This window comes from Calliopsis andreniformis, chromosome 11 (assembly GCF_051401765.1).
Source record: "Calliopsis andreniformis isolate RMS-2024a chromosome 11, iyCalAndr_principal, whole genome shotgun sequence".
NCBI lineage: Eukaryota > Metazoa > Arthropoda > Insecta > Hymenoptera > Andrenidae > Calliopsis > Calliopsis andreniformis.
The window spans coordinates 6964242-6981997 of NC_135072.1; positions in this window are offsets into that span (position 1 = coordinate 6964242).

Sequence of the window (17756 nt, forward strand, 5' to 3'; positions counted from 1 at the left end):
GAAATGTCCATAAGTTTCATACTGGTTGCAATTATTCGTTTTATACGATGGAAAAACTGTTGTATTTATATTGTATTTTATGCTTCTGGCGTTGACTTCTAAGGCACTATCTATTCGATCTGGTGGAGCAACGCCCTAGAGCGAAGCCTAGGTTGCCCGGAACGTAGAAATGGCCATCACGTTCAAACTGGTTGCAATTATTCCTGATATATGATGGAAACACTGTTGTATTTTTTTTGCATTTTATGGTTCAGGCGTTGACTTCTAAGGCCCTAACTATTCAATCTGTTGGAGCAACGCCCTAGGGTGAAGCCTAGGTTGCTCGGAAAGTAGAAATGTCCTTAAGTTTCATACTGGTTGCAATTATTCGTTTTATACGATGGAAAAACTGTTGTATTTATATTGTATTTTATGCTTCTGGCGTTGACTTCTAAGGCACTAACTATGCGACCTGGTGGAGCCACGCCCTAGAGTGAAGCCTAGGTTGCCCGGAACGTAGAATTGGCCATCACTTTCAAACTGGTTGCAATTATTCCTGTTATATGATGGAAACACTGTGGTATTTTTTTTGCATTTTATGGTTCGGGCGTTGACTTCTAAGGCCCTAACTATTCAATCTGTTGGAGCAACGCCCTAGGGTGAAGCCTAGGTTGCTCGGAAAGTAGAAATGACCATAAGTTTCATACTGGTTGCAATTATTCGTTTTATACGATGGAAAAACTGTTGTATTTATATTGTATTTTATGCTTCTGGCGTTGATTTCTAAGGCACTAACTATTCGATCTGGTGGAGCAACGCCCTAGAGTGAAGCCTAGGTTGCCCGGAACGTAGAATTGGCCATCACTTTCAAACTGGTTGCAATTATTCCTGTTATATGATGGATACACTGTTGTATTTTTTTTGCATTTTATGGTTCGGGCGTTGACTTCTAAGGCCCTAACTATTCAATCTGTTGGAGCAACGCCCTATGGTGAAGCCTAGGTTGCTCGGAAAGTAGAAATGACCATAAGTTTCATACTGGTTGCAATTATTCGTTTTATACGAAGGAAAAACTGTTGTATTTATATCGTATTTTATGCTTCTGGCGTTGACTTCTAAGGCACTATCTATTCGATCTGGTGGAGCAACGCCCTAGAGCGAAGCCTAGGTTGCCCGGAACGTAGAATTGGCCATCACTTTCAAACTGGATGCAATTATTCCTCTTATATGACGGAAACACTGTTGTATTTTTTTTGCACTTTATGGTTCGGGCGTTGGCTTCTAAGGCCCTAACAATTCAATCTGTTGGAGCAACGCCCTAGGGTGAAGCCTAGCTTGCTCGGAAAGTAGAAATGACCATAAGTATCATACTGGTTGCAATTATTCGTTTTATACGATGGAAAAGCTGTTGTATTTATATCGTATTTTATGCTTCTGTCGTTGACTTCTTAGGCCGTAACTATTCGGTCTGGTGGAGCAACGCCCTGGAGTGAAACCTAAGTTGCCCGGAACGTAGAATTGGCCATCCCTTTCAAACTGGTTACAATTATTCCTGATATATGATGGAAACACTGTTGTATTTTTCTTGCATTTTATGGTTCGGGCGTTGACTTCTAAGGCCCTAACTATTCAATCTGTTGGAGCAACGCCCTGGGGTGAAGCCTAGGTTGCTCGGAAAGTCGAAATGTCCATAAGTTTCATACTGGTTGCAATTATTCGCTTTTTACGATGGAAAAACTGTTGTATTTATATTGTATTTTATGCTTCTGGCGTTGACTCCTAAGGCACTAACTATTCTATCTGGTGGAGCAACGCAATAGAGTGAAGCCTAGGTTGCCCGGAACGTAGAATTGGCCATCACTTTCATACTGGTTGCAATTATTCCTGATATATGATGGAAACACTGTTGTATTTTTTTTGCATTTGATGGTTCGGGCGTTGACTTCTAATTCCATAACTATTCAATCTGTTGGAGCAACGCCCTAGGGTGAAGCCTAGGTTGCTCGGAAAGTAGAAATGTCCATAAGTTTCATACTGGTTGCAATTATTCGTTTTATACGATGGAAAAACTGTTGTATTTATATTGTATTTTATGCTTCTGGCGTTGACTTCTAAGGCACTAACTATGCGATCTGGTGGAGCAACGCCCTACAGTGAAGCCTAGGTTGCCCGGAACGTAGAATTGGCCATCACTTTCAAACTGGTTGCAATTATTCCTGTTATATGATGGAAACACTGTGGTATTTTTTTTGCATTTTATGGTTCGGGCGTTGACTTCTAAGGCCCTAACTATTCAATCTGTTGGACCAACGCCCTAGGGTGAAGCCTAGCTTGCTCGGAAAGTAGAAATGACCATAAGTTTCATACTGGTTGCAATTATTTGTTTTACACGATGGAAAAGCTGTTGTATTTATATCGTATTTTATGCTTCTGGCGTTGACTTCATAGGCCGTAACTATTCGGTCTGGTGGAGCAACGCCCTGGAGTGAAACCTGTGTTGCCCGGAACGTTGAATTGGCCATCACTTTCAAACTGGTTGCAATTATTCCTGATATATGATGGAAACACTGTTGTATTTTTTTTGCATTTTATGGTTCGAGCGTTGACTTCTAAGGCCCTAACTATTCAATCTGTTGGAGCAACGCCCTAGGGTGAAGCCTAGGTTGCTCGGAAAGTAGAAATGACCATAAGCTTCATACTGGTTGCAATTATTCGTTTTATACGATGGAAAAACTGTTGTATTTATATTGTATTTTATGCTTCTGGCGTTGACTTCTAAGGCACTATCTATTCGATCTGGTGGAGCAACGCCCTAGAGCGAAGCCTAGGTTGCCCGGAACGTAGAAATGGCCATCACGTTCAAACTGGTTGCAATTATTCCTGATATATGATGGAAACACTGTTGTATTTTTTTTGCATTTTATGGTTCGGGCGTTGACTTCTAAGGCCCTAACTATTCAATCTGTTGGAGCAACGCCCTAGGGTGAAGCCTAGGTTGCTCGGAAAGTAGAAATGTCCATAAGTTTCATACTGGTTGCAATTATTCGTTTTATACGATGGAAAAACTGTTGTATTTATATTGTATTTTATGCTTCTGGCGTTGACTTCTAAGGCACTATCTATTCGATCTGGTGGAGCAACGCCCTAGAGCGAAGCCTAGGTTGCCCGGAACGTAGAATTGGCCATCACTTTCAAACTGGTTGCAATTATTCCTGTTATATGATGGATACACTGTTGTATTTTTTTTGCATTTTATGGTTCGGGCGTTGACTTCTAAGGCCCTAACTATTCAATCTGTTGGAGCAACGCCCTATGGTGAAGCCTAGGTTGCTCGGAAAGTAGAAATGACCATAAGTTTCATACTGGTTGCAATTATTCGTTTTATACGAAGGAAAAACTGTTGTATTTATATCGTATTTTATGCTTCTGGCGTTGACTTCTAAGGCACTATCTATTCGATCTGGTGGAGCAACGCCCTAGAGCGAAGCCTAGGTTGCCCGGAACGTAGAATTGGCCATCACTTTCAAACTGGATGCAATTATTCCTCTTATATGACGGAAACACTGTTGTATTTTTTTTGCACTTTATGGTTCGGGCGTTGGCTTCTAAGGCCCTAACAATTCAATCTGTTGGAGCAACGCCCTAGGGTGAAGCCTAGCTTGCTCGGAAAGTAGAAATGACCATAAGTATCATACTGGTTGCAATTATTCGTTTTATACGATGGAAAAGCTGTTGTATTTATATCGTATTTTATGCTTCTGTCGTTGACTTCTTAGGCCGTAACTATTCGGTCTGGTGGAGCAACGCCCTGGAGTGAAACCTAAGTTGCCCGGAACGTAGAATTGGCCATCCCTTTCAAACTGGTTACAATTATTCCTGATATATGATGGAAACACTGTTGTATTTTTCTTGCATTTTATGGTTCGGGCGTTGACTTCTAAGGCCCTAACTATTCAATCTGTTGGAGCAACGCCCTGGGGTGAAGCCTAGGTTGCTCGGAAAGTCGAAATGTCCATAAGTTTCATACTGGTTGCAATTATTCGCTTTTTACGATGGAAAAACTGTTGTATTTATATTGTATTTTATGCTTCTGGCGTTGACTCCTAAGGCACTAACTATTCTATCTGGTGGAGCAACGCAATAGAGTGAAGCCTAGGTTGCCCGGAACGTAGAATTGGCCATCACTTTCATACTGGTTGCAATTATTCCTGATATATGATGGAAACACTGTTGTATTTTTTTTGCATTTGATGGTTCGGGCGTTGACTTCTAATTCCATAACTATTCAATCTGTTGGAGCAACGCCCTAGGGTGAAGCCTAGGTTGCTCGGAAAGTAGAAATGACCATAAGTTTCATACTGGTTGCAATTATTCGTTTTATACGATGGAAAAACTGTTGTATTTATATTGTATTTTATGCTTCTGGCGTTGACTTCTAAGGCACTAACTATTCGATCTGGTGGAGCAACGCCCTAGAGTGAAGCCTAGGTTGCCCGGAACGTAGAATTGGCCATCACTTTCAAACTGGTTGCAATTATTCCTGTTATATGATGGATACACTGTTGTATTTTTTTTGCATTTTATGGTTCGGGCGTTGACTTCTAAGGCCCTAACTATTCAATCTGTTGGAGCAACGCCCTAGGGTGAAGCCTAGGTTGCTCGGAAAGTAGAAATGTCCATAAGTTTCATACTGGTTGCAATTATTCGTTTTATACGATGGAAAAACTGTTGTATTTATTTTGTATTTTATGCTTCTGGCGTTGACTTCTAAGGCACTAACTATTCGATCTGGTGGAGCAACGCAATAGAGTGATGCCTAGGTTGCCCGGAACGTAGAATTGGCCATCACTTTCAAACTGGTTGCAATTATTCCTGTTATATGATGGAAGCACTGTTGTATTTTTTTTGCGTTTTATGGTTCGGGCGTTGACTTCTAAGGCCCTAACTATTCAATCTGTTGGAGCAACGCCCTATGGTGAAGCCTAGGTTGCTCGGAAAGTAGAAATGACCATAAGTTTCATACTAGTTGCAATTATTCATTTTATACGATCGAAAAACAGTTGTATTGATATTGTATTTTATGCTTCTGGCGTTGACTTCTTAGGCCGTAACTATTCGGTCTGGTGGAGCAACGCCCTAGAGTGAAGCCTAGGTAGCCCGGAACGTCGAATTGGCCATCACTTTCAAACTGGTTGCAATTATTCCTGTTATATGATGGATACACTGTTGTATTTTTATTGCATTTTATGCTTCGGGCGTTGACTTCTTAGGCCCTAACTATTCAATCTGTTGGACCAACGCCCTAGGGTGAAGCCTAGCTTGCTCGGAAAGTAGAAACGACCATAAGTTTCATACTGGTTGCAATTATTTGTTTTACACGATGGAAAAGCTGTTGTATTTATATCGTATTTTATGCTTCTGGCGTTGACTTCTTAGGCCGTAACTATTCGGTCTGGTGGAGCAACGCCCTGGAGTGAAACCTAGGTTGCCCGGAACGTAGAATTGGCCATCACTTTCGAACTGGTTGCAATTATTCCTGATATATGATGGAAACACTGTTGTATTTTTTTTGCATTTTATGCTTCGGGCGTTGACTTCTAAGGCCCTAACTATTCAATCTGTTGGAGCAACGCCCTAGGGTGAAGCCTAGCTTGCTCGGAATGTAGAAATGACCATAAGTTTCATACTGGTTGCAATTATTCATTTTATACGATGGAAAAACTGTTGTATTTATATTGTATTTTATGCTTCTGGCGTTGACTTCTAAGGCACTATCTATTCGATCTGGTGGAGCAACGCCCTAGATCGAAGCCTAGGTTGCCCGGAACGAAGAAATGGCCATCACGTTCACACTGGTTGCAATTATTCCTGATATATGATGGAAACACTGTTGTATTTTTTTTGCATTTTATGGTTCGGGCGTTGACTTCTAAGGCCCTAACTATTCAATCTGTTGGACCAACGCCCTAGGGTGAAGCCTAGCTTGCTCGGAAAGTAGAAATGACCATAGGTTTCATACTGGTTGCAATTATTTGTTTTACACGATGGAAAAGCTGTTGTATTTATATCGTATTTTATGCTTCTGGCGTTGACTTCTAAGGCACTATCTATTCGATCTGGTGGAGCAACGCCCTAGAGCGAAGCCTAGGTTGCCCGGAACGTAGAATTGGCCATCACTTTCAAACTGGATGCAATAATTCCTCTTATATGACGGAAACACTGTTGTATTTTTTTTGCACTTTATGGTTCGGGCGTTGGCTTCTAAGGCCCTAACAATTCAATCTGTTGGAGCAACGCCCTAGGGTGAAGCCTAGCTTGCTCGGAAAGTAGAAATGACCATAAGTTTCATACTGGTTGCAATTATTCGTTTTATACGATGGAAAAGCTGTTGTATTTATATCGTATTTTATGCTTCTGTCGTTGACTTCTTAGGCCGTAACTATTCGGTCTGGTGGAGCAACGCCCTGGAGTGAAACCTAAGTTGCCCGGAACGTAGAATTGGCCATCCCTTTCAAACTGGTTACAATTATTCCTTATATATGATGGAAACACTGTTGTATTTTTCTTGCATTTTATGGTTCGGGCGTTGACTTCTAAGGCCCTAACTATTCAATCTGTTGGAGCAACGCCCCGGGGTGAAGCCTAGGTTGCTCGGAAAGTCGAAATGTCCATAAGTTTCATACTGGTTGCAATTATTCGTTTTATACGATGGAAAAACTGTTGTATTTATATTGTATTTTATGCTTCTGGCGTTGACTCCTAAGGCACTAACTATTCTATCTGGTGGAGCGACGCAATAGAGTGAAGCCTAGGTTGCCCGGAACGTAGAATTGGCCATCACTTTCAAACTGGTTGCAATTATTCCTGATATATGACGGAAACACTGTTGTATTTTTATTGCATTTTATGCTTCGGGCGTAGACTTCTAAGGCCCTAACTATTCAATCTGTTGGACCAACGCCCTAGGGTGAAGCCTAGCTTGCTCGGAAAGTAGAAATGACCATAAGTTTCATACTGGTTGCAATTATACGTTTTATACGATGGAAAAGCTGTTGTATTTATATCGTATTTTATGCTTCTGGCGTTGACTTCTTAGGCCGTAACTATTCGGTCTGGTGGAGCAACGCCCTAGAGTGAAACCTAGGTGGCCCGGAACGTAGAATTGGCCATCACTTTCATACTGGTTGCAATTATTCCTGATATATGATGGAAACACTGTTGTATTTTTTTTGCATTTGATGGTTCGGGCGTTGACTTCTAATTCCATAACTATTCAATCTGTTGGAGCAACGCCCTGGGGTGAAGCCTAGGTTGCTCGGAAAGTCGAAATGTCCATAAGTTTCATACTGGTTGCAATTATTCGTTTTATACGAAGGAAAAACTGTTGTATTTATATTGTATTTTATGCTTCTGGCGTTGACTCCTAAGGCACTAACTATTCTATCTGGTGGAGCAACGCAATAGAGTGAAGCCTAGGTTGCCCGGAACGTAGAATTGGCAATCACTTTCAAACTGGTTGCAATTATTCCTGATATATGACGGAAACACTGTTGTATTTTTATTGCATTTTATGCTTCGGGCGTAGACTTCTAAGGCCCTAACTATTCAATCTGTTGGAACAACGCCCTAGGGTGAAGCCTAGCTTGCTCGGAAAGTAGAAATGACCATAAGTTTCATACTGGTTGCAATTATACGTTTTATACGATGGAAAAGCTGTTGTATTTATATCGTATTTTATGCTTCTGGCGTTGACTTCTTAGGCCGTAACTATTCGGTCTGGTGGAGCAACGCCCTAGAGTGAAACCTAGGTGGCCCGGAACGTAGAATTGGCCATCACTTTCATACTGGTTGCAATTATTCCTGATATATGATGGAAACACTGTTGTATTTTTTTTGCATTTGATGGTTCGGGCGTTGACTTCTAATTCCATAACTATTCAATCTGTTGGAGCAACGCCCTAGGGTGAAGCCTAGGTTGCTCGGAAAGTAGAAATGTCCATAAGTTTCATACTGGTTGCAATTATTCGTTTTATACGATGGAAAAACTGTTGTATTTATTTTGTATTTTATGCTTCTGGCGTTGACTTCTAAGGCACTAACTATTCGATCTGGTGGAGCAACGCAATAGAGTGATGCCTAGGTTGCCCGGAACGTAGAATTGGCCATCACTTTCAAACTGGTTGCAATTATTCCTGTTATATGATGGAAACACTGTTGTATTTTTTTTGCGTTTTATGGTTCGGGCGTTGACTTCTAAGGCCCTAACTATTCAATCTGTTGGAGCAACGCCCTAGGGTGAAGCCTAGGTTGCTCGGAAAGTAGAAATGACCATAAGATTCGTACTGGTTGCAATTATTCATTTTATACGATCGAAGAACTGTTGTATTTATATTGTATTTTATGCTTCTGGCGTTGACTTCTAAGGCACTAACTATTCGATCTGGTGGAGCAACGCCCTAGAGTGAAGCCTAGGTAGCCCGGAATGTAGAATTGGCCATCACTTTCAAACTGGTTGCAATTATTCCTGTTATATGATGGATACACTGTTGTATTTTTATTGCATTTTATGCTTCGGGCGTTGACTTCTAAGGCCCTAACTATTCAATCTGTTGGAGCAACGCCCTAGGGTGAAGCCTAGCTTGCTCGGAAAGTAGAAATGACCATAAGTTTCATACTGGTTGCAATTATTCGTTTTATACGATGGAAAAGCTGTTGTATTTATATCGTATTTTATGCTTCTGGCGTTGACTTCTTAGGCCGTAACTATTCGGTCTGGTGGAGCAACGCCCTGGAGTGAAACCTAGGTTGCCCGGAACGTAGAATTGGCCATCACTTTCAAACTGGTTGCAATTATTCCTGATATATGATGGAAACACTGTTGTATTTTTTTTGCATTTTATGCTTCGGGCGTTGACTTCTAAGGCCCTAACTATTCAATCTGTTGGAGCAACGCCCTAGGGTGAAGCCTAGGTTGCTCGGAAAGTAGAAATGACCATAAGTTTCATACTGGTTGCAATTATTCGTTTTATACGATGGAAAAACTGTTGTATTTATATCGTATTTTATGCTTCTGGCGTTGACTTCTAAGGCACTATCTATTCGATCTGGTGGAGCACCGCCCTAGAGCGAAGCCTAGGCTGCCCGGAACGTAGAATTGGCCATCACTTTCAAACTGGTTGCAATTATTCCTGTTATATGATGGAAACACTGTTGTATTTTTTTTGCATTTTATGGTTAGGGCGTTGACTTCTAAGGTCCTAATTATTCAATCTGTTGGAGCAACGCCCTAGGGTGAAGCCTAGGTTGCTCGGAAAGTAGAAATGACCATAAGATTCGTACTGGTTGCAATTATTCATTTTATACGATCGAAGAACTGTTGTATTTATATTGTATTTTATGCTTCTGGCGTTGACTTCTAAGGCACTAACTATTGGATCTGGTGGAGCAACGCCCTAGAGTGAAGCCTAGGTAGCCCGGAATGTAGAATTGGCCATCACTTTCAAACTGGTTGCAATTATTCCTGTTATATGATGGATACACTGTTGTATTTTTATTGCATTTTATGCTTCGGGCGTTGACTTCTAAGGCCCTAACTATTCAATCTGTTGGAGCAACGCCCTAGGGTGAAGCCTAGCTTGCTCGGAAAGTAGAAATGACCATAAGTTTCATACTGGTTGCAATTATTCGTTTTATACGATGGAAAAGCTGTTGTATTTATATCGTATTTTATGCTTCTGGCGTTGACTTCTTAGGCCGTAACTATTCGGTCTGGTGGAGCAACGCCCTGAAGTGAAACCTAGGTTGCCCGGAACGTAGAATTGGCCATCACTTTCGAACTGGTTGCAATTATTCCTGATATATGATGGAAACACTGTTGTATTTTTTTTGCATTTTATGGTTCGAGCGTTGACTTCTAAGGCCCTAACTATTCAATCTGTTGGAGCAACGCCCTAGGGTGAAGCCTAGGTTGCTCGGAAAGTAGAAATGACCATAAGCTTCATACTGGTTGCAATTATTCGTTTTATACGATGGAAAAACTGTTGTATTTATATTGTATTTTATGCTTCTGGCGTTGACTTCTAAGGCACTATCTATTCGATCTGGTGGAGCAACGCCCTAGAGCGAAGCCTAGGTTGCCCGGAACGTAGAAATGGCCATCACGTTCAAACTGGTTGCAATTATTCCTGATATATGATGGAAACACTGTTGTATTTTTTTTGCATTTTATGGTTCGGGCGTTGACTTCTAAGGCCCTAACTATTCAATCTGTTGGAGCAACGCCCTAGGGTGAAGCCTAGGTTGCTCGGAAAGTAGAAATGTCCATAAGTTTCATACTGGTTGCAATTATTCGTTTTATACGATGGAAAAACTGTTGTATTTATATTGTATTTTATGCTTCTGGCGTTGACTTCTAAGGCACTATCTATTCGATCTGGTGGAGCAACGCCCTAGAGCGAAGCCTAGGTTGCCCGGAACGTAGAAATGGCCATCACGTTCAAACTGGTTGCAATTATTCCTGATATATGATGGAAACACTGTTGTATTTTTTTTGCATTTTATGGTTCAGGCGTTGACTTCTAAGGCCCTAACTATTCAATCTGTTGGAGCAACGCCCTAGGGTGAAGCCTAGGTTGCTCGGAAAGTAGAGATGTCCTTAAGTTTCATACTGGTTGCAATTATTCGTTTTATACGATGGAAAAACTGTTGTATTTATATTGTATTTTATGCTTCTGGCGTTGACTTCTAAGGCACTAACTATGCGACCTGGTGGAGCCACGCCCTAGAGTGAAGCCTAGGTTGCCCGGAACGTAGAATTGGCCATCACTTTCAAACTGGTTGCAATTATTCCTGTTATATGATGGAAACACTGTGGTATTTTTTTTGCATTTTATGGTTCGGGCGTTGACTTCTAAGGCCCTAACTATTCAATCTGTTGGAGCAACGCCCTAGGGTGAAGCCTAGGTTGCTCGGAAAGTAGAAATGACCATAAGTTTCATACTGGTTGCAATTATTCGTTTTATACGATGGAAAAACTGTTGTATTTATATTGTATTTTATGCTTCTGGCGTTGATTTCTAAGGCACTAACTATTCGATCTGGTGGAGCAACGCCCTAGAGTGAAGCCTAGGTTGCCCGGAACGTAGAATTGGCCATCACTTTCAAACTGGTTGCAATTATTCCTGTTATATGATGGATACACTGTTGTATTTTTTTTGCATTTTATGGTTCGGGCGTTGACTTCTAAGGCCCTAACTATTCAATCTGTTGGAGCAACGCCCTATGGTGAAGCCTAGGTTGCTCGGAAAGTAGAAATGACCATAAGTTTCATACTGGTTGCAATTATTCGTTTTATACGAAGGAAAAACTGTTGTATTTATATCGTATTTTATGCTTCTGGCGTTGACTTCTAAGGCACTATCTATTCGATCTGGTGGAGCAACGCCCTAGAGCGAAGCCTAGGTTGCCCGGAACGTAGAATTGGCCATCACTTTCAAACTGGATGCAATTATTCCTCTTATATGACGGAAACACTGTTGTATTTTTTTTGCACTTTATGGTTCGGGCGTTGGCTTCTAAGGCCCTAACAATTCAATCTGTTGGAGCAACGCCCTAGGGTGAAGCCTAGCTTGCTCGGAAAGTAGAAATGACCATAAGTATCATACTGGTTGCAATTATTCGTTTTATACGATGGAAAAGCTGTTGTATTTATATCGTATTTTATGCTTCTGTCGTTGACTTCTTAGGCCGTAACTATTCGGTCTGGTGGAGCAACGCCCTGGAGTGAAACCTAAGTTGCCCGGAACGTAGAATTGGCCATCCCTTTCAAACTGGTTACAATTATTCCTGATATATGATGGAAACACTGTTGTATTTTTCTTGCATTTTATGGTTCGGGCGTTGACTTCTAAGGCCCTAACTATTCAATCTGTTGGAGCAACGCCCTGGGGTGAAGCCTAGGTTGCTCGGAAAGTCGAAATGTCCATAAGTTTCATACTGGTTGCAATTATTCGCTTTTTACGATGGAAAAACTGTTGTATTTATATTGTATTTTATGCTTCTGGCGTTGACTCCTAAGGCACTAACTATTCTATCTGGTGGAGCAACGCAATAGAGTGAAGCCTAGGTTGCCCGGAACGTAGAATTGGCCATCACTTTCATACTGGTTGCAATTATTCCTGATATATGATGGAAACACTGTTGTATTTTTTTTGCATTTGATGGTTCGGGCGTTGACTTCTAATTCCATAACTATTCAATCTGTTGGAGCAACGCCCTAGGGTGAAGCCTAGGTTGCTCGGAAAGTAGAAATGTCCATAAGTTTCATACTGGTTGCAATTATTCGTTTTATACGATGGAAAAACTGTTGTATTTATATTGTATTTTATGCTTCTGGCGTTGACTTCTAAGGCACTAACTATGCGATCTGGTGGAGCAACGCCCTACAGTGAAGCCTAGGTTGCCCGGAACGTAGAATTGGCCATCACTTTCAAACTGGTTGCAATTATTCCTGTTATATGATGGAAACACTGTGGTATTTTTTTTGCATTTTATGGTTCGGGCGTTGACTTCTAAGGCCCTAACTATTCAATCTGTTGGACCAACGCCCTAGGGTGAAGCCTAGCTTGCTCGGAAAGTAGAAATGACCATAAGTTTCATACTGGTTGCAATTATTTGTTTTACACGATGGAAAAGCTGTTGTATTTATATCGTATTTTATGCTTCTGGCGTTGACTTCATAGGCCGTAACTATTCGGTCTGGTGGAGCAACGCCCTGGAGTGAAACCTGTGTTGCCCGGAACGTTGAATTGGCCATCACTTTCAAACTGGTTGCAATTATTCCTGATATATGATGGAAACACTGTTGTATTTTTTTTGCATTTTATGGTTCGAGCGTTGACTTCTAAGGCCCTAACTATTCAATCTGTTGGAGCAACGCCCTAGGGTGAAGCCTAGGTTGCTCGGAAAGTAGAAATGACCATAAGCTTCATACTGGTTGCAATTATTCGTTTTATACGATGGAAAAACTGTTGTATTTATATTGTATTTTATGCTTCTGGCGTTGACTTCTAAGGCACTATCTATTCGATCTGGTGGAGCAACGCCCTAGAGCGAAGCCTAGGTTGCCCGGAACGTAGAAATGGCCATCACGTTCAAACTGGTTGCAATTATTCCTGATATATGATGGAAACACTGTTGTATTTTTTTTGCATTTTATGGTTCGGGCGTTGACTTCTAAGGCCCTAACTATTCAATCTGTTGGAGCAACGCCCTAGGGTGAAGCCTAGGTTGCTCGGAAAGTAGAAATGTCCATAAGTTTCATACTGGTTGCAATTATTCGTTTTATACGATGGAAAAACTGTTGTATTTATATTGTATTTTATGCTTCTGGCGTTGACTTCTAAGGCACTATCTATTCGATCTGGTGGAGCAACGCCCTAGAGCGAAGCCTAGGTTGCCCGGAACGTAGAATTGGCCATCACTTTCAAACTGGTTGCAATTATTCCTGTTATATGATGGATACACTGTTGTATTTTTTTTGCATTTTATGGTTCGGGCGTTGACTTCTAAGGCCCTAACTATTCAATCTGTTGGAGCAACGCCCTATGGTGAAGCCTAGGTTGCTCGGAAAGTAGAAATGACCATAAGTTTCATACTGGTTGCAATTATTCGTTTTATACGAAGGAAAAACTGTTGTATTTATATCGTATTTTATGCTTCTGGCGTTGACTTCTAAGGCACTATCTATTCGATCTGGTGGAGCAACGCCCTAGAGCGAAGCCTAGGTTGCCCGGAACGTAGAATTGGCCATCACTTTCAAACTGGATGCAATTATTCCTCTTATATGACGGAAACACTGTTGTATTTTTTTTGCACTTTATGGTTCGGGCGTTGGCTTCTAAGGCCCTAACAATTCAATCTGTTGGAGCAACGCCCTAGGGTGAAGCCTAGCTTGCTCGGAAAGTAGAAATGACCATAAGTATCATACTGGTTGCAATTATTCGTTTTATACGATGGAAAAGCTGTTGTATTTATATCGTATTTTATGCTTCTGTCGTTGACTTCTTAGGCCGTAACTATTCGGTCTGGTGGAGCAACGCCCTGGAGTGAAACCTAAGTTGCACGGAACGTAGAATTGGCCATCCCTTTCAAACTGGTTACAATTATTCCTGATATATGATGGAAACACTGTTGTATTTTTCTTGCATTTTATGGTTCGGGCGTTGACTTCTAAGGCCCTAACTATTCAATCTGTTGGAGCAACGCCCTGGGGTGAAGCCTAGGTTGCTCGGAAAGTCGAAATGTCCATAAGTTTCATACTGGTTGCAATTATTCGCTTTTTACGATGGAAAAACTGTTGTATTTATATTGTATTTTATGCTTCTGGCGTTGACTCCTAAGGCACTAACTATTCTATCTGGTGGAGCAACGCAATAGAGTGAAGCCTAGGTTGCCCGGAACGTAGAATTGGCCATCACTTTCATACTGGTTGCAATTATTCCTGATATATGATGGAAACACTGTTGTATTTTTTTTGCATTTGATGGTTCGGGCGTTGACTTCTAATTCCATAACTATTCAATCTGTTGGAGCAACGCCCTAGGGTGAAGCCTAGGTTGCTCGGAAAGTAGAAATGACCATAAGTTTCATACTGGTTGCAATTATTCGTTTTATACGATGGAAAAACTGTTGTATTTATATTGTATTTTATGCTTCTGGCGTTGACTTCTAAGGCACTAACTATTCGATCTGGTGGAGCAACGCCCTAGAGTGAAGCCTAGGTTGCCCGGAACGTAGAATTGGCCATCACTTTCAAACTGGTTGCAATTATTCCTGTTATATGATGGATACACTGTTGTATTTTTTTTGCATTTTATGGTTCGGGCGTTGACTTCTAAGGCCCTAACTATTCAATCTGTTGGAGCAACGCCCTAGGGTGAAGCCTAGGTTGCTCGGAAAGTAGAAATGTCCATAAGTTTCATACTGGTTGCAATTATTCGTTTTATACGATGGAAAAACTGTTGTATTTATTTTGTATTTTATGCTTCTGGCGTTGACTTCTAAGGCACTAACTATTCGATCTGGTGGAGCAACGCAATAGAGTGATGCCTAGGTTGCCCGGAACGTAGAATTGGCCATCACTTTCAAACTGGTTGCAATTATTCCTGTTATATGATGGAAGCACTGTTGTATTTTTTTTGCGTTTTATGGTTCGGGCGTTGACTTCTAAGGCCCTAACTATTCAATCTGTTGGAGCAACGCCCTATGGTGAAGCCTAGGTTGCTCGGAAAGTAGAAATGACCATAAGTTTCATACTAGTTGCAATTATTCATTTTATACGATCGAAAAACAGTTGTATTGATATTGTATTTTATGCTTCTGGCGTTGACTTCTTAGGCCGTAACTATTCGGTCTGGTGGAGCAACGCCCTAGAGTGAAGCCTAGGTAGCCCGGAACGTCGAATTGGCCATCACTTTCAAACTGGTTGCAATTATTCCTGTTATATGATGGATACACTGTTGTATTTTTATTGCATTTTATGCTTCGGGCGTTGACTTCTTAGGCCCTAACTATTCAATCTGTTGGACCAACGCCCTAGGGTGAAGCCTAGCTTGCTCGGAAAGTAGAAACGACCATAAGTTTCATACTGGTTGCAATTATTTGTTTTACACGATGGAAAAGCTGTTGTATTTATATCGTATTTTATGCTTCTGGCGTTGACTTCTTAGGCCGTAACTATTCGGTCTGGTGGAGCAACGCCCTGGAGTGAAACCTAGGTTGCCCGGAACGTAGAATTGGCCATCACTTTCGAACTGGTTGCAATTATTCCTGATATATGATGGAAACACTGTTGTATTTTTTTTGCATTTTATGCTTCGGGCGTTGACTTCTAAGGCCCTAACTATTCAATCTGTTGGAGCAACGCCCTAGGGTGAAGCCTAGCTTGCTCGGAAAGTAGAAATGACCATAAGTTTCATACTGGTTGCAATTATTCATTTTATACGATGGAAAAACTGTTGTATTTATATTGTATTTTATGCTTCTGGCGTTGACTTCTAAGGCACTATCTATTCGATCTGGTGGAGCAACGCCCTAGATCGAAGCCTAGGTTGCCCGGAACGAAGAAATGGCCATCACGTTCACACTGGTTGCAATTATTCCTGATATATGATGGAAACACTGTTGTATTTTTTTTGCATTTTATGGTTCGGGCGTTGACTTCTAAGGCCCTAACTATTCAATCTGTTGGCACAACGCCCTAGGGTGAAGCCTAGCTTGCTCGGAAAGTAGAAATGACCATAAGTTTCATACTGGTTGCAATTATTTGTTTTACACGATGGAAAAGCTGTTGTATTTATATCGTATTTTATGCTTCTGGCGTTGACTTCTTAGGCCGTAACTATTCGGTCTGGTGGAGTAACGCCCTGGAGTGAAACCTAGGTTGCCCGGAACGTAGAATTGGCCATCACTTTCGAACTGGTTGCAATTATTCCTGATATATGCTGGAAACACTGTTGTATTTTTTTTGCATTTTATGGTTCGAGCGCTGACTTCTAAGGCCCTAACTATTCAATCTGTTGGAGCAACGCCCTAGGGTGAAGCCTAGGTTGCTCGGAAAGTAGAAATGACCATAAGTTTCATACTGGTTGCAATTATTCGTTTTATACGATGGAAAAACTGTTGTATTTATAATGTATTTTATGCTTCTGGCGTTGACTTCTAAGGCACTATCTATTCGATCTGGTGGAGCAACGCCCTAGAGCGAAGCCTAGGTTGCCCGGAACGTAGAAATGGCCATCACGTTCAAACTGGTTGCAATTATTCCTGATATATGATGGAAACACTGTTGTATTTTTTTTGCATTTTGTGGTTCGGGCGTTGACTTCTAAGGCCCTAACTATTCAATCTGTTGGAGCAACGCCCTAGGGTGAAGCCTAGGTTGCTCGGAAAGTAGAAATGTCCATAAGTTTCATACTGGTTGCAATTATTCGTTTTATACGATGGAAAAACTGGTGTATTTATATTGTATTTTATGCTTCTGGCGTTGACTTCTAAGGCACTAACTATGCGATCTGGTGGAGCAACGCCCTACAGTGAAGCCTAGGTTGCCCGGAACGTAGAATTGGCCATCACTTTCAAACTGGTTGCAATTATTCCTGTTATATGATGGAAACACTGTGGTATTTTTTTTGCATTTTATGGTTCGGGCGTTGACTTCTAAGGCCCTAACTATTCAATCTGTTGGACCAACGCCCTAGGGTGAAGCCTAGCTTGCTCGGAAAGTAGAAATGACCATAAGTTTCATACTGGTTGCAATTATTTGTTTTACACGATGGAAAAGCTGTTGTATTTATATCGTATTTTATGCTTCTGGCGTTGACTTCTAAGGCACTATCTATTCGATCTGGTGGAGCAACGCCCTAGAGCGAAGCCTAGGTTGCCCGGAACGTAGAATTGGCCATCACTTTCAAACTGGATGCAATAATTCCTCTTATATGACGGAAACACTGTTGTATTTTTTTTGCACTTTATGGTTCGGGCGTTGGCTTCTAAGGCCCTAACAATTCAATCTGTTGGAGCAACGCCCTAGGGTGAAGCCTAGCTTGCTCGGAAAGTAGAAATGACCATAAGTTTCATACTGGTTGCAATTATTCGTTTTATACGATGGAAAAGCTGTTGTATTTATATCGTATTTTATGCTTCTGTCGTTGACTTCTTAGGCCGTAACTATTCGGTCTGGTGGAGCAACGCCCTGGAGTGAAACCTAAGTTGCCCGG